This window comes from Culex quinquefasciatus, chromosome 2 (genome assembly GCF_015732765.1).
Source record: "Culex quinquefasciatus strain JHB chromosome 2, VPISU_Cqui_1.0_pri_paternal, whole genome shotgun sequence".
NCBI classification, from domain to species: Eukaryota; Metazoa; Arthropoda; class Insecta; order Diptera; family Culicidae; genus Culex; species Culex quinquefasciatus.
In genome coordinates, this window is record NC_051862.1 from 204920942 (window position 1) to 204943629 (window position 22688).

Genomic DNA, 22688 nt, shown 5'->3' on the forward strand with positions numbered 1-22688 from the left:
GAGCCGACCGCGCATGACGTCCCGTCAAACTGCGCTTGCGAAATTGGTTTTGTGGCGGCTTTTGTGGTTAAACGCTTTTGCGGTAGGATGTTCGTGGAAGCGAGAATGAGAGAGAAAAGGAAAATGTCAATCGCGAGTGGGCAAGCACGAAAACGTGTTCGGCTATGTTCGGCGCTGAGAGTTTCAATGAAGAGAGAAGAGCAGTTGTATTTGAGGCATGAATATTCAGGCGGGATAATTGTAGTTGCTGAGAGCTGATATTTTGATATTTTAACAACCCTGCGTGGGCATTATTTTTGATAAAATTTTAAATTTTAGTTAAAATACATTTAGATTGATATTGATGTTACTGTATTTTTTCAAATTGTTTGTATTTTTTTGCTTTTTTATAATTCCGGAACTATACGAGTGTAGCCTTCGAACAATGTGTGCAAATTACGTTCTTAAATATTTTTGTTTGTAGTTATCGGGAAAAAAATAAATTGTCTAATAAAATTTCATTGATATTTGTAGCAACATCTACGCGTGGTGCAACCCCGCTTTCAACCGTGAGGCAATCACAAAATTTCAATCACGACTGATAAAAATCTTTCAAATGATAAACGAAATCAGTCGTAAATTAAATAGTTTTTGAAGAAGCAATTTCAAAATCATTTCCCTTTCCCTTCTAATCAACCGGTGGGCCTAATAATTTGAATATCTTTTCGATCACCGTGATAACGATCTACGCGATCAAAATCGTTCAGCATCATCATCATCAGGCCGAGGTGCGTATAAAAAATTAGCATTTAAATTAATTCCACCGCCAGATGCGTACGCCGAGGGAGAGAGGTCGATTAAGCTCGCGCTCGTACTTTGTTGCGATCGCACACCACCAAGTCGTTTGCTGCCCCAAGATTGCGAAATATTGATCAATTTTGGGCACGCAAAACGCAAATATTTCTCTCTTTTTTGTCCGATTGGTTCCGTCCCCGGTAATGACTGCATTTTGTGCACCCCGGGAAGCCTAATTCCGTTATTTATCTTATTGGTGCGGCGTGAAAAAAAGAATGTAAAGAATTGGGGATTTTATCCCCAACCTTTGACCGTTTCTCTTGACCAAATGGCCAACTTTGGGCCCACGTAGGTTGGTTTTTGCGAAATTTACGGCGACTACCGGTGTGACACTGATGCCGTGACCAACTAACGGGGTGATTAATAGCGGAGCAGGCTTTGATTGGCGAAAATTTGCGCCAAAATCAACTGTTTGAGCTGATTCCCGGGTTGGCCAATTTGTCTGTCAAATATCTGCTCAGTCACGAACAAAAACACATTTGTCAAAGCTCGTTGATTTGCTGCGCCGACGACGACGTCGACGGTTGGGAGAGAGTTGAAACCTGTCCACCGAGGTCATCCGCGGACACTTGATCTGGTTTGAGTCAAATGAGCCTATTTAGCGCGCTTTCTGTAGATTATAATGAACGGTTGAGCTTGATGAAGGCAACCCTTAACAAGCCAACAACATAAAATCTGGAGATTTATGAATATACTTTAACAATTATCCGCATCACTTCCTGTACTTTTAACATATTTTAAAGGACTAATAAAAAAAATCTCAATTTAGAAAATTTATTAAGTACACGGAAAAAAGACAAACCCACGAAGAAATATAATCACGTTTGTAGTGCAAATGCACCATACTCATGAATTAGTTTCTTCTTGGTTCTCAAATTCATGAACAACAATTCTCGATTACGGAAATTTATTTTTTTTTTGTGTACGAGAATCCAAACTCCACCAACATATCTTGCATTATGCTTCATCAATCGCTGTTCAGCGATAATCAGCTTGATTCACACTTTGCACAGCAAAAAAAAAACAAAATCAATTCAATCTCCAACGCCCCGAAAACTGTTCTCCCTTAATCATCGGAGCGACCTCCTCAAGCTGCGCGGTGGAGTCGCCCCTTCCAATTCCACTTTTCTCGTTATCTCGCCAAGAGACCTCTAAAGAGAAGAGTTCCACCCTGGGGTATCACTCGACTATCCGCCGATCATCATCATCATGCAACAACGCCGAGGTGAGAAAAGTACGCAGAGCTCAACAACCGGCAAACTCTTCTTCTAAGCGCTCTCGGCCGTATTAATTGCTTTGCTGCCGTGAATTTCCCCTCCCCGTTGAGACCGGCTCTTGCTTTGTTCTCCGCGGTGCTTACCGCTGCGATCACCCTGCGGGATCTGGATCGGCTCCGGGTACTTGAGCATGCCGGCGTGGAAGTAATAAAAGCGAAATTAAACTTCAAATAAATGTACGAATCACCGATGAAATAAACTTATCATAATTTATCACGCAAGACGACGGTCGGCGCTCCCCCACCAAACCCCTCGGGTTTTGGGTGCCGCACCGTTCGACACCCCGCGAAACCAATCAGCTGCGGTCGTTCGTCAGCAGCAGGGGAGTCCCGAAGTCCTTTCAGCTCTTGACCAGCCGGGTTGGTGTTGTTGAGGCTGCAGTGCACTCTTACGTGTCGGCTCGATGGACATCGTCACTGGGAGCTCATCCGATCGATTTGATTACAAAACGAAACTTCACAAGCACTCTCACTCGCTGGCGAGGGGTGCACGGTGTGGTTGAAGAGGCTTTTTCGTTGAAAAAAAAAGTTTAGCTAGTAGTGTTACCCAAACAACGTGATGTTGCGGAAACCTTCTGGATCACCCAGGTTTAATAGGTTTTTGCCTCAAGAACAATGTTTTCATACCATGAAAAAATCTCAAAAAATCGTTTAGAACTCGCGATATGCAATTCAGAAAAAAATAGCCTATTTTCATAGAAAAGTTCATATTTTGTTCTGAAATATTGAAAAATGTGTTATAACTATTCTAATACAATATATGCGGTGAAAAAAAATAAATCGCATGTTTACTTGACAGAAGTGTCTTGTTTGACAGCTCGGGGGACTATAGTTGATCCATCGGAAAATGTCAAGCAGTCGATTTTTCACATATAAATTTGAAAATATCAGGTTCTTTGAGAATTGCTGAATGAAGAATGTTTCTACCATATCCAAAAATACGAGAGTTTTTTTTTCATAATGGTAATTTTTTAGGGTATTGCTCATTGATTGAAAAAAACTTTTATCAATTTTTTAACATAATACTGCTAAAACTTTTTTTTCGATTTTTTATTATTTTTCCCGTGTCATTATGAGCAACTTTTGTTCTGCTAAAAACTTAACTTCTTTTGTTTTATGTCTTCTTGTTTTAATTTAAGTATTTTAATTTGCATTTATCTTGTTTAGTTTATGTTTGTTTTTGGTAGTATTTGACCTTTTCTACCACCTCCTATCATTACATTTTGCCTATTTAATTTTTTCATGTTTACAATCACTTTTTTCAATTTTTTGCTTGTTTTTCACATTTTATGCTATATAATGACACCATTATCATTTGAGTTGTTCAAACAATTTGTAGAGGCATAGACATAATAACATTTTTAGATTTTTTGGCATAGTCACATAAAATAAGTCAAACTTCTATCCCTAAAATTTTCTAAAATTTTGAGACTTCTTCTTTCCAATGCTTTTTAAAGATCAACAATTGGTTGAAAATTTGATTTTTGGCGATTCTTTAAATCAAAGCCCGTCTAGAGGTGGGGCTGGGTTGTAGATGGTTAACAAATATTTTGCAGAAGATTTCTTCTATCTAAGACTAGGGTTTTTTCACATTTATATCTCTGATTTTAAAGTTTTTTGTCACAAAGGTGAAAAGCGCAATGCGTTGAGCAGAACTCGTTTCCTACGATTTAAACACTACATAAAATGCTTTTATGAATACAACTAATTAGATATTTTTCTTTGTTACAGGTATGATCATCAATTTCAATCAGTATCATTAGTTTCGAGTAAGTACTGTCATAGTTATACCTTTAGTAATAATTATAGAGCGAGATAAATCGCTTCAGTTTTGTCTGGATAATAATTCTGTCCTTGATCGAGACTATCGGTGATTTGACTAACAATCCAATGGATGAAAGATCTAATACTACAGTGAATCAGAGTTGACAGTTCAAACCTTTGATATCCAGCAAATTGGGCAGATTATATGCTAAATCTCTCAAACATGTTTTTATGCGTCAACGAAAATATCTTCCGAACTTTAAACAGAACTTGTCAATGGCTCAAAAAATAAAGTTATTTTAATTGAACTCTCTAATATTTCCTCCAGTGAAGAGACACCCAATTTCTTTAAATACAATTTTGATGAAGATTTATTAAATGTTGGTAATAATATTTTTTGTAATTTATGACTTTAGTCGTTCCACTAAAGTCCTAAATAGATGGATCCTTATCCTAAATTTTGATGAAGAAGTTTTAATCTTAATCAAGATGATTACATTTATTTCGACTTTTGACTTCCCAAAACCCCACCGCGTATCACCTCAAGCTTGACCTGAAGAGGAAACTGATTATGTTTTTTTTCTGATGACGATCACCCCAGCAACAATAACAACAAAAACACGTACTCGCATATACGTCGGGTTGACAACCCCCGTAAAGAAGCGACATCAAGTTGATGATCATCTTCACCGGCCGCGCGCTCAGATCGTAAAATGTGATCCACCATCACCACCACCACGGACTTGGTGGCTCACTTTTAACGATATTACCTTCTGCGATTGCGGACTTGTGGGCAAACTTTTTTTTTTAATATTTTCATATAAATATTTAAGTTCAGCACATCATCACCTTTCGTACGGTGCACGCGATTTATTCGGAGTTTTGCGATCCGATTTGGTGGGATCGGGAGAAAAAGTATCGCTAGTTATGATCGCGAGGAAGACGTATCAAATTAAGGTTGTTTTTTTACGACGCCGACGATACTGGATTTTACGAGGTGACGATCGATTAAGCCGATTGTTATCACCTTAGCTCGGGGTAGATTTTAGCAGATATTGCTGAAGTTTAAGGTAGATACGTTAAAATGTGTAATTTTAACGCGAGATTGGTTGCTTCATGAGTGTCTGAAACAGTGGTGAAGGTTTCTGGGTTCTTTTGGGGTAATTAACACTAATTACTTGAATTTTTTTGACGTCTAATTAAATCATTTATATTAACTGCGAAACAAGTCTCAGATGACACGAAGAGTTGCAAGATTAAGTGGCGAGAGATGAGAGATGAGAGATGAGAGATGAGAGATGAGAGATGAGAGATGAGAGATGAGAGATGAGAGATGAGAGATGAGAGATGAGAGATGAGAGATGAGAGATGAGAGATGAGAGATGAGAGATGAGAGATGAGAGATGAGAGATGAGAGATGAGAGATGAGAGATGAGAGATGAGAGATGAGAGATGAGAGATGAGAGATGAGAGATGAGAGATGAGAGATGAGAGATGAGAGATGAGAGATGAGAGATGAGAGATGAGAGATGAGAGATGAGAGATGAGAGATGAGAGATGAGAGATGAGAGATGAGAGATGAGAGATGAGAGATGAGAGATGAGAGATGAGAGATGAGAGATGAGAGATGAGAGATGAGAGATGAGAGATGAGAGATGAGATATGAGAGATGAGAGATGAGAGATGAGAGATGAGAGATGAGAGATGAGAGATGAGACATTTTATAAAATCTTCTTTTATAAGATATGCAATCGCTGAATTTTTGTGTTTTTTTTTGGTTTTTTCAACCGCAAAATTTCAGCTTTACGACAAGCAAGCTACAAAACGCTGCCACATTTGAAAACATGTCCGATCAATCCAGCATCAACTCTCGCATGAAAACCAACAAAACCGCCCCCGAAAAAAATGACACCACTCAAGGCGGTTCAACACTTCATGATAACTTTTCCACAGTCATCAACGCCGCCATAAATGCCCAAATTTGTCAGCACGTTAAACCCGCCGCGCCATCAACCCGTTCGGCAACTCGGAGAACGGATGCGGACCACCCAAAACGTCAAAATTTCGGCCAGGTTTCGAGTTTCTGCTCCAAGAATAACCGCGCGCAGTCACGCGGATTGAGTGTCATGAGAATTAACGCGACCCACATCTCTGCTCGAAATCTCCAAGAAGGGGTTGAGAGGGAGGAACCCTAAATTCGGCTAAATTCCGACGGCCGCAAACGGAGGGGAGAGAGCGGGGTCTAAGCCGCAAACCCATGTTGTTCGTGGTTAACCTTCGAAAATTATAATTAGCTGGCCGGCATTGCAAACTCTCGTTGGAGAGATACACATTCACGATTAGAGAACAACTTGTTCGGTCCGACGACGACGATAGATAAAAACTGCCAACAACCTGCTCTCGACTTCGCCGAGTTCAGACCTTATGAGATGACGACCAAAGTCTTACTTCTTCTTCGTTGGCGAATGAAAAAAAGTCAACTTTTACATGTCCGCGGACAACCCTCCAAAACTGGACCACGCGAAAGGAGCGTGAACCGGAATGTGCGTACGAGCCCCTCCTCCCCTTCTTCAACTCTTAAATCGTGCCGACGAAAATGTTAATTATATTATAAAAAATAATTTATACAATTTAGGATATAATTATCGTCCACGGAGTTCGTCGCCGTCGTTGAGATCTCTTTATTACGCGCGCGTCTCATATGTCCTCCTGCAATGTCACGCGACCACGTGACGTTGCAACATGTGCCGCGCAACACAAGTTCAAGTTCATTTGAAAGCCGCGCGCGCGGTTCATGTGACACGAAGATCGCTTCGGCCGAAGATCGTCCGTCGGGCCGCGCAGTCGAATGAAAGTGAAAGTCCTGGCATTTCTTCGGAGGCTGCCCGCGGGTCGATCGTGTTGGGGTCTGTGGAGAACGAACGAACGAAAACGAAAACCGGGTTCGTCGTTGCTTTTGGTCCAGTGACTTAGATTCGGGATCGTGCGAGGTCGCGCAGCGACGAAGGAATCGGAATGTGTGGCGCGATCGGAGGGTCTCGGGATGATATAACGAATTTTGAGTGAATGATCTGTTTTTCATTAATACTGAGCAATTATCTACGTTTTCGCAAATCGAATGTGAGCGTATGTTTTTTTTTATTTGGATGAAACTATGTCCATTGATTTCTTATGTCCAAATAAGCAATTTGGAACATTCTATATTCTATATTATGAGTTCATTATATTTTTTTAAAGTGAAATAAAAGTGATTAATTCGAATAAAAAACACTCGCAATGTTTTTCAAAAATTATTTGACATAATTATATGTCAAACAAAGTATGTAAATGTATGAAATTCTATATCTTGAGAAGGGATTTGTTAATCGATTTCATGGATCATTCAACATGGAAATCTAGAGTTTTTTCTTTGAAAAGGTCCTATAAACAAAATTTTCATTATATACTTTTTGCTTTTAGTGTGTTTTTGAAATCGTCTTGAGTCAGAATTCAAAAACACGCAAAAAGCCAAAACCTTTGTGGACCTTATTTCAAAAAAAATATCAATAAATCTTCTATAAAATGTGATGATGGTCTCAGAATAATTATCAGGAAGTATATATCTGATAGGTGAAAATCGAACTTTAATTTAGGATTGGTCAAACATTACCAAGTAACATAACATATATTTATTACTAAGATACATAACATTTATTCTCGTGGTTTAATCCTTGTGAAAAACTGCATGTTCCGTCCAATCCAACGCTAATATCTGCGCAAAATTACCATTGCAAATCGTAAATTTAACGACCATTTAGTTAGTTCCAGTCGGTACCGACCAAGTACTGCCCGCACTTCTTCAACTCACTGCTTAAACCCCACAGCAAAAGCATAAATAACCGCCGGCTGCGGTCCAAAACATACGGTTCGTTAACTTGTTAAACGTCTGCTTCCTCCCACCACAACCCTAAAAAGCTCCTACATCTCTTGGAGGCGCGAAAACAGCTGATGGCAGCTTGTTAGTGGCCACCGAAAAAGCTCGCGCGCTCGCCCGTTTCGGCTAATTATAATAACGATGATGATGATGATGATCGGAGGAGCAGCAGCAGCCAAGCTAATAGAAAATTATGATGAGCAAATTGTAAAATTGGTAATGACTGACCGGAGGAGCCTCTCAACCCAGTCGGTTGTAAATGAACCAAAACGGTCATCGTTAGAAGTGGCATTGGCCGTTTGGATTGATTGGGCTCGGGACTTGGAGTGGCTTTCGGGGGCACTTGGAAGCAAATAATGATTGGCCCGGGGTTGCAGGTTTTTCGCTGTTTGTTTAAGCCCAAATTGAAATGTGCGGTTTCAAGTGACAAAAAAAAAACGACTGGGCCATAAGGGCAAGTTGGACCACTTTTTTTCTGGTTCGAGATGACCATTAGTCGCCAGGGTCGAACGGTCTCCAACCGGTGGTAATCCTAACGAGAAACTTGTAAAACCGGTAATGGGCCCGCGCGCGCCCCGAACAATGAGCTTAACCTCAATGAAGTGATTAAACAGCGAGAATTGATTACACGCCGACTCGGAATCAATCAATTTCCCGCAGCAGCAGCAGCAGAGTTACAAGAGTGACCCCCGATGACCAGCTGTTTGTTTGACGCTAAGCCATCGCAGATAACCGGACAGCCGGACAAGCCGACATAACCTACAACTGGAGCACTAATCCACTGACAAGCCGCCGTTGCCGCCGAACCCGGTTGCCAGCTGTTACAAATCTAAATATTTGATTTGTCTATTACGTCTGCCGCTGCTGGGTTCACTGTGGCCACGCACGGGTTTTCGGATAAGATCGCTTTATTTAGACAAAAGTGTGAATTTTAATGATCCGGCCCCGCGGCCCGGTTCGATGACAGGTCCAACGGGTCACCACGCCACGCCAAAGGTCCACAGATAATTGAAAAGCATTGTTTGGTTTGGAACCTGGCCTGGCGTTTGTTATGACATTATTAGTCACGAGGGGTAAGCAAATAGCAAACAGAGCAGCTGCAGCAGGCAAGCAGAGAAGATCAAACAGCGCTCTTGACTTGGCAAACATTTGCCTTCTTTTATTTCTCGATTTCTAATGTTGACGAATGACTTCTCTCTACCTCCATGCTCAATGGGTTTTCACGTTGACGTCCTGGGTAGACAAATACTTGTATTGACCAAACTTGGGGGGGCTATTAAAAGTAGTTTAGAGCATTGAGCAACCTGCTGTGTTGCGGGCCATTTTGGGTAAATTGCCAATAGTTTTAATTATTGTTCGATTTGGTGGACTTTTGTATAAAGTTAATGAGTTTAAGGGCTTATCTCTTTCGCAAGCGTATGTCCAAAGTTGAAAAGAGTGCTACAGCGATCACAATTCACTAGAACGTGGAAGCAGAGTGGCGCAGTGGAAGCGTGCTGGGCCCATAACCCAGAGGTCCGTAGATCGAAACTACGCTCTGCTATGACTTTTTTTGCGAGCTATCCTACGGATAGCGAAACAAAAACAACAATATACATATTATAATCGCTTTCTAGAGGTAGTGAAGTCCAGACTCGATTATCTGAAGTTAAGACTATCCGAAGCGTGTATTTTATTTTCTCACTGGCACAACATTTCATCACAGCCATCCTGAATTTAAAATTTCTAATTTTTGGGGTTTTATTTGAGTTCTATGAGTTAAAATAAGACAACTAAAACATTTTTTTTATCACGATGCCAAGTGATTATTTTTAATGTCTCAGATAATCGAGTATGGACTGTAGGGGGATGGCGTTACATGGTGCTGCCATCAGGTTTTTTAACGTGCAAAAGTAGAAAAATGCTGAATCATCGTGCTAAAAAAAAAGATGGCGTCCTATTTCGCCCAGCAAAATTAAATCGAGAAGGTAGTCGGTTAATTTTGGTGAAAAATTGGAAAACGTGCTCTAAGCATCATGTCCCTATTGGAAAGAGACCTGAGCCGTATTGTTGAACTGATTTTGGTAGATCCATGGTAGATTTTCTTGAAATATTTCGTTAGCATCGAACTGTCAAAAATCTACCAAATCCAGAGTTTTTTTAATAGGTCCTATGAACATATGAAAGACAAGTTTATAGGACATTTTCAAAAAAATAAATCTGAAAATCATCTACCACATTGATCGCACAAAAAACTGTGGTACAAAAGTTTTTACCGCGATCAGTTTTTGACAGGTTGATGCCAACTAGAGGGTGACGAGTGGGAATTCCCGGGAAAAATTTCCCGGGAAATCGGCAATTTTTTGACCTCTCGATTCGCGGGAAATTTGGCCGAGACTCCCGGGAAATTTTATACTTATAAATATCGAACCAAAATTAATAAACTTATCAGAAAAAACATTTGAAAAATTCGAAATTATTTAGAACATTGGATGTTCAATGTTCGATTTGCAAGATTGAATTGATCAATGCTTCTCTAATCTTCTTATTCTTAAAGTGTGAATTTTAACTTTTCAAAAATTCCAATAACTTTAATTGAGTGTAACCAAAAAATGTGGAACCCAACATTAACATTGAAGCATAATTAGCAGTTACACACCATAAATGAAATATTTTTTTATTTCTAAGAGGAAAAGCCTTTTCAAGATAAGTATGATTTCCATATTCCCTCTCGAGCATAGCATAACTCATAGTCTATTTTTTTTTAATTCTAAGTTAGTCAATTTCGCTTTATCGAGTCATTTTGTGTTTTGCATATTAAATTATATTAAAAAAAAAATCAGACATTTTTTTGTAAGCGGACACTAAGTCCGCGAATTGTGAACATTTATAGTTGACCTTAAGAAGGAAAAAATCAACATAAAGTTTTTGTTTTGAGTCGTTATTTATCATATTGCAGAATGCCATATTGCATAAATGGATAATTATATATTAGTTATTTTTTTACTTTCAAAAAATCTAAAACAAGTTCAACAAAAATTTTGTGCAACTTTGGAAAAATCAATCAGTGCGAATGAAGATTCGTAAACATTTTAAACTGCAATTCGAGTCCCAAAAAGGCTCGAGAAACGATTTTGTATCTGTAGATTGAGGGAACACTATTAGCTAGTTAAATAAATTCCCGGGTCCCGGGAATTCCCGGGAAATGGCAAAACTCAACTCTCGATTCCCGGGAAATTGAAAATCTCGAGAATCGTCACCCTCTAATGCCAACGAAATATTTAAAAAAAATAACCTTGGTTGATTAACATCAGTTCAACAATCCATTCTGAGTCTCCCGAATAACTCCAAAGTCTTAGGGTAGGGTAGTCATCAATGAGACACTTTTGGTTTTCATCTTTCAACGATTTTTCTATTTTTTTCATCAGCATGTTGTAATGAGTTTTTGTTGCATTTTCTTTCTTTTAGTGTGTTCTAACATAGACCAAATATGAGATCGAGCCGACATCTTCATCCAAAATTATTCAACTGTCTCATTGTTCCATTACAGGTTACTTACCTTGAACATTTTAGAGCAATTTTGCCAACATGAAACTTTAATTAACAAGAGTTACACTAAAAAGTATTTAAATTTTGTAAAATCCATATATTTATACCAAATAACTTTGTATGTTTGGTTAAATGAAGTTAAAACTCTATAAATGTGCCAAAATCACTTTCAATTCATGCTATGAAAGATTTACATGGGTTTTCAAATGTTTAATGGAGAAAAATCAAAGTGTCTCATTGATGGGCTGAAATGAGTGGGGAACAATGAGACAGCCCTGGATTCTGGGTATATTCTAAATTTTGGTCAAATCGTCAAAACGTCAAAAGAAATTTGAAGAAATTTTAGTTTTGGTGTAAATGGCAGCCTACGAGCGAAATAGTAGTTTATGCAACAAGTTGCAAAAAGAGGATTTTTTCAGCACGAGTCGTACATTTATCCAACGAGGTTCACCGAGTTGGATAAATACGACGAGTGCTGAAAAAATCAAGTTTTGCAACGAGTTCCATACAACATTTTTTGCAATTCCGAAAAACACCCATTAAGTGAAATTTTATGTCAAATTTTCATGTATTTTGTCAATAAATCGTTTGAACCAAAAAAATGTTGAAAAGTGTTACTTTTCGAAACAAGTGCTGAAAAGTTCGACTTTTCAGCACCCATTTCAGTGCTGAAAAGTAGAACTTTTCAGCATTTATTTTGAAAAGTGTTGCTATTCGATTCTGTTATTTTTGGTACAGAAAAGTAGGCTATTTCGTCGTTCAAGAATGACAGGAAAAGTATGTAGTTTCACAACGGAATTGCAAAAAAGTATTTTTATTGAGCTCCTAAGGTCAAATCGGTAATTTTGCAAGAATTTAAAAACGTTTTCTCAAAAATCCTTGTTGATTCCAATTAAAAGGTCAACTTTCCAAAGAACCTCACTCTTTGACTCCAACCACTCATATTTTCATCAGCTCATGATTGATCCCCATGACATTAAAGGGCTCCCGACACAAAAGCAACCCCGCATTCACAGCTCGTATCTGGCATACAACGAATGAAAACAAGTAGTTGTTCGCGTGTGTCTCGATTAGATCTGGTCTATTAAGCCATTCAAACGGGATTACAATACACAAGAGTTCCTCCACCCGCACTCCTCAATCCCAAATCCGGTGGCCATTGTCAGCTCCTCAAGAGCCGTCTCCAGGCTCCATAATAGACTCCGTATATCTCACGGCTGTCATGTTTTCGTTTCACTATCATTTAACACCAGAACGAAATAAAAAAGAAAAAGTGCGGTGAGTTTCCATAACTAAGGTGATACGTCAACTGAATGGGACCAATATGGAAGATTTGGTAGTGGGGCAGCTCTACGGAACGTCACGATCCGCTGCGGGTATCACACACCCAAGATCTGCGTCGCTGGAAGTGGCCCGACGATAGAATCAATCAAAGCACAGCGGATAATCCACGTTTCATGGTTCATTCTTTACCCCGCATAGTCCTCTTACAAAACGAGTTCCAAAGATCAATTTCTCTTGACCGATGACGGTTCCATATCGAAGCACCTCCTTGAACTTGCTCCGTGATTTATCAACCGAACCGACACAACCTCAAAAATGCTAACATGTTTCGGCTACCGCCCAAACTCTACCCCATTGAATCCACGGTAGCCCGCATTTCAACGAATCTCTCAGCAGAAGTAGCAAGAAAAAGAGCGCTGTCATTGGACGGTATGAATTTCAGCTCAACGGAACGCGGACGGAATCCGGCTGTGCCCCCGCAGCTTTCGGTGATAATTAGAAGCAATCCGCTGCTGACCGCGTGGACGCGCGAGTTGCGTGATTGATTACACCGACCTCCACAATCGCCGTAGGGATCAAATTTGAACAAGATTTGGGTGCGTGGGTTATTCGCACCAATTGTCTCTAATCCAATACGCACCGCCCAAGGCCTCGTGAACGCTAAGGTTGGCGTCGAATGTGAGTTGAGCACTTTGAAAAACCAACCAACCTGTTTCCCTCACAGCCTTGAATCCCGTGGGTCTACTGGGCGTACTACCGCGCGAAAGTGGACAAGTGGTCCGTCAAGTGGGAACACACGCCGGATCGGATCGCCGGCCAACTTGTTTCTATAATGAGGGTATTGTTGACCGACCCCGGGTCGAACATGACAGCTCTCGATCTGGTTTTGCCATTTTGTTCGCGGATCGTGACAATTGGCTGAGAAAATACGGTTTGATGGACAGTTATTCGGGGGATTATTGGGCGAACAATGCGGATTAACGGTAATTGTGGCCTGGGAATTTCGCTGGAAGAGTGGCAATTATTGGATATGAAATGCTAGTTAGAACGGCACATTTTTGAAATTTTGAACACTTTTTGTTCGTGGTTCCTATTTTCATGAAGACTTGTTACGGTTATCAGAACCCATTTTTCTCAGTGTATTACCTGGGGGGTGAATAGAGCGGCTCAAAAGCAGAACCGTTTTGAACTGTCAAAGCGGAACCATTTGACTGTTCGCCAGAAGCAGAGAAATCATTTTAAAAAGCAAATGTGATTTGTTGATTATCTTTTTTCTTCTAATATTTTCATAAGATTTTAAACTAACGAATCTTTTGTGATTTTTCTCGGAATTACCATAAAATCGTCGTCAAACTATTCTTCCTCCAATGAACCCACTTCCTACTGGCTAATTCTCTTTTCAGCGCCCATCTGGAGGTCGTCTTCATCAGTTGATTCCACTCGAATGGTGGACATGACTCCCTTTTTGTAGTACAAAATGTTATCTTTGCTAGACGGTGTAAAAAGAAAATCTTTCCCTGTTCCTGAGGGGAACAACACCCGTGAAGAGTATCGGGGCCGGTATTTACAAAGCGGATTCAGTGACAGTTTATTTATCAACTTAATGTTAACATGTTAATGTTAATGAGGTTGTCTTCCTAAGGTGTCTTGATAAGGTCTAGTTTGTGACGATACACTGCCTTCCCATTACTAAGCAATCGAATCCAGAAGGGAAAAGATCACCCAGTTGTGTTGGTCCGAGCCGGGATTTGAACCCCGATCTACCGCTTGGGAGGCGGAAGCTTTACCACTGGGCTACGTGGCTCGGTCTAAGCTAGACGGTGTACTTTGTCTCAAAATGTGCACTGTACTTCCGGGAGTTCTTGCTAACATTTTGTTCCAAACCGACTTCGCAAAACCTCATCCACTTCTGACGCAGTTATTTGTCTGCCAATAACTTATTTAAGTGAAAAGAAAAAGTCATGCTTATGGTTGAACCTGGGTGATGAATAGAGAGAATGCGTAACGTGATTTTCGAATGATCTCACTTTGTTAACATTTACAAAGTACGAGGCTGTTCAAGCACAAGCATGACTTTTTTCTTACTGGTAATTCTAGCGAAGCTGATTCAAAAAACAGGGAAGATTTTCACTATACCAGTAGGTTTTCAAACGGAATCAAACAGTTAAGACTTCTGGATGGATACAACCGCCTTGACTCAATAAACAACTTCCATTCATAATTGTTAGTGTTGCGATTTCGAGCGCTCATCCGCTCATGAGCGAGCATTTTTCGCTCATTCGTGAGGAGGAGCGCAACGCGAGCTAGCTCACGTTTGCTCGTGCTCGTGTTTGCTCATTTATTTTATGAGCAAAAATGCTCATTGCTCGCGCTCGCGCTCATTTTTGCTCATTGAGCAAAATGAGCGGTATTTTTTTACCTGTAACGGGTAAACGATAATAACTTTTTTCAGCAGAGCTTCGAGGTTGTTTTTTTTTAATGGAGGCTTGAATAGGCTAATCTTAATAATATTGGATGAAGTTATTTGTCATATTTTTTTGTTTTGAAACTTGTTTTGGAGTCATAGTTAAGGGGTTAAGGTGTTACAGTGTTACATTAAGATCTGTACACAGTAAAAAATCCATAGAAATATTACATCTGGGAAGTACGTCATTTACGTAAGCAAAATGCGTAATTTTACTTCTGAAAATGTGTAATTTTCTGGTGTAATGCAACTTTTTCAGTCTAAATCGAGGTAAAATTATAACATTCAAGAGGTAATATTCAACCTTACAAAATTACAACTACCAAATGTACACTTTTTTACTGTGTAGAAATAATTCGATTAATAAAAAAAAGTTGATAATAGAGTGACACGTGAAAGTGAACTATTTAATAAAGCTGAAAAGTATCTTTAAAGGAATACAAATATGTTTTCTTGGTAATACGTTTAGTAATGTTTTAATTTCTGGGCACCTCATCTTGTTTAGTCAATTATTTGTACATAATTTTGCGTAATAAATGTCAAATCTGTGTCTTAGATAATTTTCACATCAATTATTTTATTTATATGCTGGAGTCGATCCAATTAAATAAATGAGAAATGAGCGTGCTCACAAGTAAAAACATGTTTTAATATAAAAAATCGATTACCATCCTATTTACAACTTATTTAAGACCTAAAAATTCCGTTCCTTGACAGTTTACTCTAAATTTGAAAGTGAAATAAGCTCAAAAGAGTGTCTGGGATTCTTATCAAATTAAGACACTTTACTTGCGTGTCAGCCATTTTTCATTTATCGGGAAATTAATCAAAACTAGTTTTCTAAATTATCAAACTCTGAAAAAAATATATAGACTGACAACATTATAGTTTCATAAATTTACCATTACCACATTGATCACACAAAAAACTGAGGTAGAAAAGTATCCCCCGCAATCCACCGCGAACAATTTTTGACAGTTCGACACCAACGAATAATTTGATGAATTTACCGCGGTTAACCAAAATTAAATTACCAATGCAACTTTGATGAGTTTATGTCCCTTTTTCGCGATGAAATTATCTTCAAAAGTGGCAATCCAATTGGCCTGTGCCAGATTCATAAACAATACTAAAAATCTACCTGATTTGCTGATGAGCGCTTATTGAGCGCGATCGCATGCGTTGAGCATGAGCGAGCACGAGCTACCTGTTAAGTCCTCATGCTCATGAATGAGCGAGCACGGATTCTGGCTCGCTCGCTCATTCGCAACCCTGATAATTATAAAAATGAAGATCTCGCCTTCAACTTTCTAAAGATTTCTTGACTTCAACTCCAAGTCCTCAAAAGTCACAAATTTTTCATTCTTGCAAAAAAAACATTTTTTAATGACCGATAACAATACTCTCTACTTTTGGCGAACAGTAAATTGATTCCACTTTGACAGTTCAAAATTGAGGCCGTTTTGCGAACTACTATAGAGGTTCCTACGTGCGCATGTAAAGATTGAGGTTAAATCTTGTCCGACGAGCAAAATCAGATGGTGCGCTAGTGTGCGTACGCGAAACGTCATAAAGTTCTATTCAGCACCCAGGGTTGAACCACCTTCTACTTTTTGTATGTAAACAAAGTGGGGTCATTCGAAAATCACGTTACGCATTCCCTCTTTTCGTCCCCGTGTATTACCTCTGAACAAGTTTGAAATTCTTACTAGAACGGGCAGTAGTGCATGACCAACAGGATTCTTCGCCAAGATTTAAACATTAAAAAATCAACTTCATAGCAGAGCGTAGTTTCGATCTACGGACCTCTGGGTTATGGGCCCAGCACGCTTCCACTGCGCCACTCTGCTTCTGCCTCTTTTCCAAAGTCACGCACCTCTTCCAACGATGTAAACTCTACCTTACCACAATCGATTTCCCACCGTACATTTTGGCAGGTAAGACAAATATCGATTAACGATCTTTCCGCGTGAGAGCGCAGTTGAAACATCGAATTTGTACGACCGTTTATCAAACCACAGGTCGGTCGGTGCGGTTACACAACCGAACTTCTTCGGAACTCCTCACAGGTTGCGTCCGGCACGTAAGTGCGCCTCCTCACGGCCGCCACCACCTCCAGCAGAGCCGGGCCACCTCATCCCATAAAAGGTATTTGCTCCAATCGCCTCACTTTTTTTCTGCTTCATTTTTTTGTGTGTGAAGCTGTGGAGTTCAACGCGCGGCGAGCTAATTGAATCGTGCCTGCACCTTAACGACTGCGAGGACCTGCGAGAGATGGTGCCGATGATCGAATCTCCTGGGGACCCTTCGGACACCAGTCTGCCTGAAGAGACGCGTCCGCGCAAGTCTCGACCGCGGCGATTGAGTTATGTTATCGAAATGTTAAACTGACATTCGGAGGGCCCGCCGCTGGAATCCGCAGTAGTCGTCCGGCGGCAGCAGCAAATTCGCGCTTAATGGCCATTTATCCATCTTCGTCAGCGCTACGCTACGGGGCTTGGGACTCATCAGAACCTCTGGGCGAGATTGAACGCACCAAGGAAGGAAAACGGAATTATAATGAGCACGGTGCTGAAGCTTTCGCGCTCTGTTTATTTAAATTCTTGGAGTGCCCCGCGGGCCAGAGGTGGTCGTCGGTTTTTTTTGGGGGAATACCCGCAAAAACCGATGCACTTGCCTCCTTCAGGTGACTTGCGAGGAAGGAGGGTCATTACGGACCAACCCGCGTTTATTGGAGCGTTTTTTCGGGAGGTGAACGATCGTTTATTTTAATGGCCACCAACGGCTTTAAGTCCTAATCGCAGGGTCTGGAGTACATGAAGTTGATGCGTTGAGTTGCGGCCGGATGGAAATGGATTTAAATTGCTTTTCACATTAGCCTTTTTTGGCGAGGAGTCGTAAGTGCCCAAAAGGGTTAAGGGTAACGGATTCGTCGTCTTTTTTTTTTGGTAAATTTCATCTGCATCGAACTGGGAGGGCCTCCGAGATGATAGATGGAGTTCACTCTGGGTGATCATTACGTAATGGGGTAAATGCGGGCTTGACAGAGTGCAATTTGTAATCATTAAGATATATCGAGTAATGGTTCGTAATGGAGAGCTGTGCAAGTGGATTAAATTGCAGGCGTTAAAAATGATAATGGAGCAATTCTCTGAAATTTCGGTCATTCGATTATTTCTGTATTTTTTAATCCGGCTGAAACTTTTTTGGTGCCTTCGGTATGCCCAAAGAAGCCATTTTGCATCATTAGTTTGTCCATATAATTTTCCATACAAATTTGGCAGCCATATAAAAATGATATGTGAAAATTCAAAAATCTGTATCTTTTGAAGGAATTTTTTGATCGATTTGGTGTCTTCGGCAAAGTTGTAGGTATGGATATGGACTACACTGAAAAAAAATGATACACGGTAAAAAATGTGGTGATTTTTTATTTAACTTTTTGTCACTAAAACTTGATTTGCAAAAAAAAATGTTAAATTTTGATAAAAGGCACCGTTTTCAAGTTATAGCCATTTTTATGTAACTTTTTTTCAAAATAGTCGCATTTATTAATTTTTTAAAAATAGTGCCCATGTTTGCCCACTTTTGAAAAAAATATTTTTGTAAAGCTGAGAAAATTCTCTATATTTTGCTTTTTCGGACTTTGTTGATACGACCCTTAGTTGCTGAGATATTGCCTTGCAAAGGTTTAAAAACATGAAAATTGATGTTTTCTAAGTCTCACCCAAACAACCCACCAGTTTATAATGTCGATATCTCAGCAACTAATGGTCCGATTTACAATGTTAAAATATGAAACAATCGTGAAATTTCCCGATCTTTTCGAAAAAAAATATTTTCAAAAATTTTAAATCAAGACTAACATATCAAAAGGGCGTAATATTGATTGTTTGGTCTTTTTAGTATGTTAGTCTTGATTTAAAATTGGGCACTATTTTTTAAATCAATAACTGCGACTATTTTGAAAAAAGTTACAAAAAAATGGCTATAACTTGAAAAAGGTGCCTTTTATCAAAATTTCACTACAGTACTTTTTGATTGCAAATTCAATTTTACATCAAAAAGTGAAATTGAAAAATTTTTGCGACCAATATTTCGATTTTTTTACAAAAAGGTGCATTGATCAAAAAAATCATAACTCGGTCAAAGATTTTTTGCCCATTCTGGAAATTTCTGAAAAGTTGGCATTTGATGTCCTCTAAAACATATAAAAAAAATTAAAAATAGTGTTTTTTTGCAAATCAAGTTTTAGTGACAAAAAGTTAAACAAAAAATCTCCAAAAAATTTTTTACCGTTTATTAATTTTTTTCAGTGTAGTCCATATCCATATCCATACCTACAACTTTGCCAAAGACACCAAATCGATCAAAAAATTCCTTCAAAAGATACAGATTTTTGAATTTTCACATATCATTTTTGTATGGACAGCTGCCAAATTTGTATGGAACATTATATGGACAAACTAATGATGCAAAATGGCTTCTTTGGGCATACCGAAGGCACCAAAAAAGTTTCAGCCGGATTAAAAATTACAAAAATTAAAATTAAAGAAAAAAGACCGATTCCGTAGAGAACTGCTCAAAGGTGAAATTTGATTTTATCTTGATGCATCAAAAATTAATAGTAATTGCGGATAATGCATTTATTTCTTTATAAATCTATTTTTTTTGCTTGTTTTGATTTATTTTAATTAGTAATAATTATCCTGCTTGCTTGAATATATTTTCAAAAACCTTCAAAATTTCAATGGAAATTCAACTTCAATCAGCTAAAACCAATTTAAAATGCATTCCCCTGCGTTGAGAATCATGTTTAGCATGTTTGGATTGATTTTTAAATCTTTTGATTTTTTGAAAACTTTAGATGTTTTTATCGCAAAATATTCTTTTTTTCTACAATTTTTTTTGTTTTCGTCAAATCTTAAATTTTTGAAAACTTTTGATTACAAAACAACTGAACTAGCGTAAAATGCATTTAAAACATTTTTTCCATGCAAATGCATCAGAACATAAAAATAAAAAAAAATGTCTACCTATATCAAGTTTGAAGATTTCACAACGCTTTTTTCTTGGATTATTTGTGTATTTTTGGAACGATTTATTTTATGGCAATATTTCTAAATATTCGTTTCTTTACTTAGGCTGGTACACGTTTTATTTAAAATTTGTGTTGTTTAATTTTTGATTGTTGAGCTTTAGTATGATCCTTAAACTACTCTAAAGCGATTGGCGATGATGAATCAACCAATCAACCATTCATATTTGACTAAAATGGGGTCGCAAATACAAACGAATTTGATGTTTAAAGTAAGAAAATAAAAAAAACCAAAAAAAAACATTTTCGTGGTTCGATTATTCGAAGACCCATACAAACCTTCGAATAATCGAAACTTCGGATATCCAGTAAGAACTGTACCGCAAATAGTTTTTTTGTTAAAATTTTTGTTTTTGTCAAATCTTGCATTTTTTTAAGTAATGATTTCAAAACAACTAAACTAGTGTAACATGCACTTCGAAACACTTTTTTTATTCAAATGTTGAGACTATGGCTTGTTATTTGACACATTCTCCGGCAATGTACACCTCAGGATGAAATTTTGAAAAGCGTGTATGAGCTATTTGGATATTTTTCCTCGATTCTAGACTACTTGAAGCTTCAAAAATCATGGTTTTCATTAATTGATCATTTGAATATAATTTTGTACAAGTTGGTTAAGTTATGCATCAATTCGTGATAAAATCATCGTTTTAAAACATTTTTCTAAAAACTCCTGGTTTTCAGCGAAATAAAATCCAAAAATTATTCTTTTGATTGCATTTTGTAGGTTTATAGATGTACTAAAAGGAAATGTTATGGATTTGCAGTTTATCTTAAGTTAAGTATTTTTTCAAACTAGTGTAAGTTTACCATTTTACTGCGTTGCAACGTCACGAAAAAGGGACAGTTGTTTATGCCAACAGAAAACTAAACATTCAATCATTTTGATATTTCGGATGCTCTTTGTACTTGGAAAGAGCTTTCAAATGCAACGTAAAGCGACTAAATTGGTTGTCTAGATCCAAAGTTACAACAGGTTTAAGTTTGCGTTGCAACGTCACGAAATTTTAAATCATGTTGGTCACATGGCAAAAAAGGTGTATGTGTAGTTGTTTGTTGAAGATAAAAGGATACTAAATATTATATATTTTTTATATAATGTTTCCGAGCATATTTACAGAAGAATTGTACATGGGTCATTCACAAATTCCGTCACTTAAGCTTGTATGCAACTCGAAAAAGAAGGTATTTTACGAAACTTGTTGAACAAATCAAAATAGACCGATGTTCACAAGGGGGGAAAATTAAAAAACTTTCAAAAATGTAATCACGTTGTTTCCTGAATGGCCCCTTTATGATAAACTGATTTACGTGAGGGTTCATTCTAATACAACGCAACGTTTTTTTTTCATCACAAACCCTTATGTAGGCCAAATTACAGTGAAATTCACTAAACAATAAAAACCACGTGATTCAATTGTTTTTTTACAAACTCTTGTCACTTTTTTGTTGGACGAACCCTTACCTAAATAAGTTGTATGCAACGTTTAGTTGTTCGCAATTAAAAATGTTATGTTGCGCAGATAAACACTGTTACTATTTCCTCAAATTTTATTTAAAAAGCACAGAAGTTACATCCCTTCTAAAACTTCCACGTGTTTTGTAAATTGCCCAAAAACATTAAAATATTAAGGGAGCGTTTTTGCATCACGTAACAAAACATTTATATTTTTAGACCCCCTCCACCCCCTGGTAATACATTTCCGATACATTTTTTTTGTTCAAATCATCGAATCCCCCCTCCTCCCCTTTGATACAACGCCATTACGTAATGCATGGACGTCCCATTACATGGATAGAGGACGAGAGAGGGGAGGGAGGGGTGTCCTTCATGATAATGAAATAATACAAATATTTATTTTTACTTTGAAAGCGCTTTGAAAAACTTCGTAAATCGTACTAGTACTGTGCGGTATAGAGAGGGGGGGGGTCTAACATGGGCGGGCCAATCAATTCACATGTCCTTGTACTGTCTATTAATGTCTTATAATAAAATCTTATCCTACAGTTGTTCAAACTAACAAAAACTATGATTTATTTTGAAACTAAAATTTCGTGACGTTGCAACGCAACGAAAAACCCTGTTTTCAAAAACAGAGCGTTGCAACGTCACGAAATGTAAGTGGTCTTTAAAAATCGGGGTTTGATTTTTTCGAAAAACTAATGATTGCATTCGATTTGTTAGCTAATTTTACATTAAAAATGGAAGAAGAACTCAAAATTTGCCGTTTAACAGAGCAGAGTTAATGGCGAAACATGAATCGGGTCAGATTTGAGAAAAAGTCACGCGTTGCAACGTCACGCTACATATTCCCCTCTCAAAAATAGAATATTTGCTTAAAATAATGTTTCAACACTGTTTCTTATAGGAAATTTAATGCCCTTTCCGAATCTGTAATAAAATATATACATTTTCTATGTATTTTTTGAGTTACAGCCGAAATACTGAAAAAAGAAAAGTCAAACCGTTGCAACGTCACGGCGGAATGTGTCATTTAAATTTCTACATTTTGTTATATGGCAG

General features: G+C 38.2%; 1 protein-coding gene and 2 non-coding genes across 3 annotated transcripts in view; 2 read left to right on the plus strand and 1 right to left on the minus strand.

Moving 5' to 3' along the window:
• LOC6034332 (NADPH oxidase 5) overlaps positions 1 to 22688 on the plus strand; it is a 125191-nt gene that overhangs the window by 8453 nt on the left and 94050 nt on the right. The window lies entirely within an intron of this gene.
• Trnam-cau lies at positions 9259 to 9330 on the plus strand. The gene has a single exon. It is a non-coding gene; the product is annotated as a tRNA-Met (tRNA).
• Trnam-cau lies at positions 16842 to 16913 on the minus strand. Its single transcript has one exon. It is a non-coding gene; the product is annotated as a tRNA-Met (tRNA).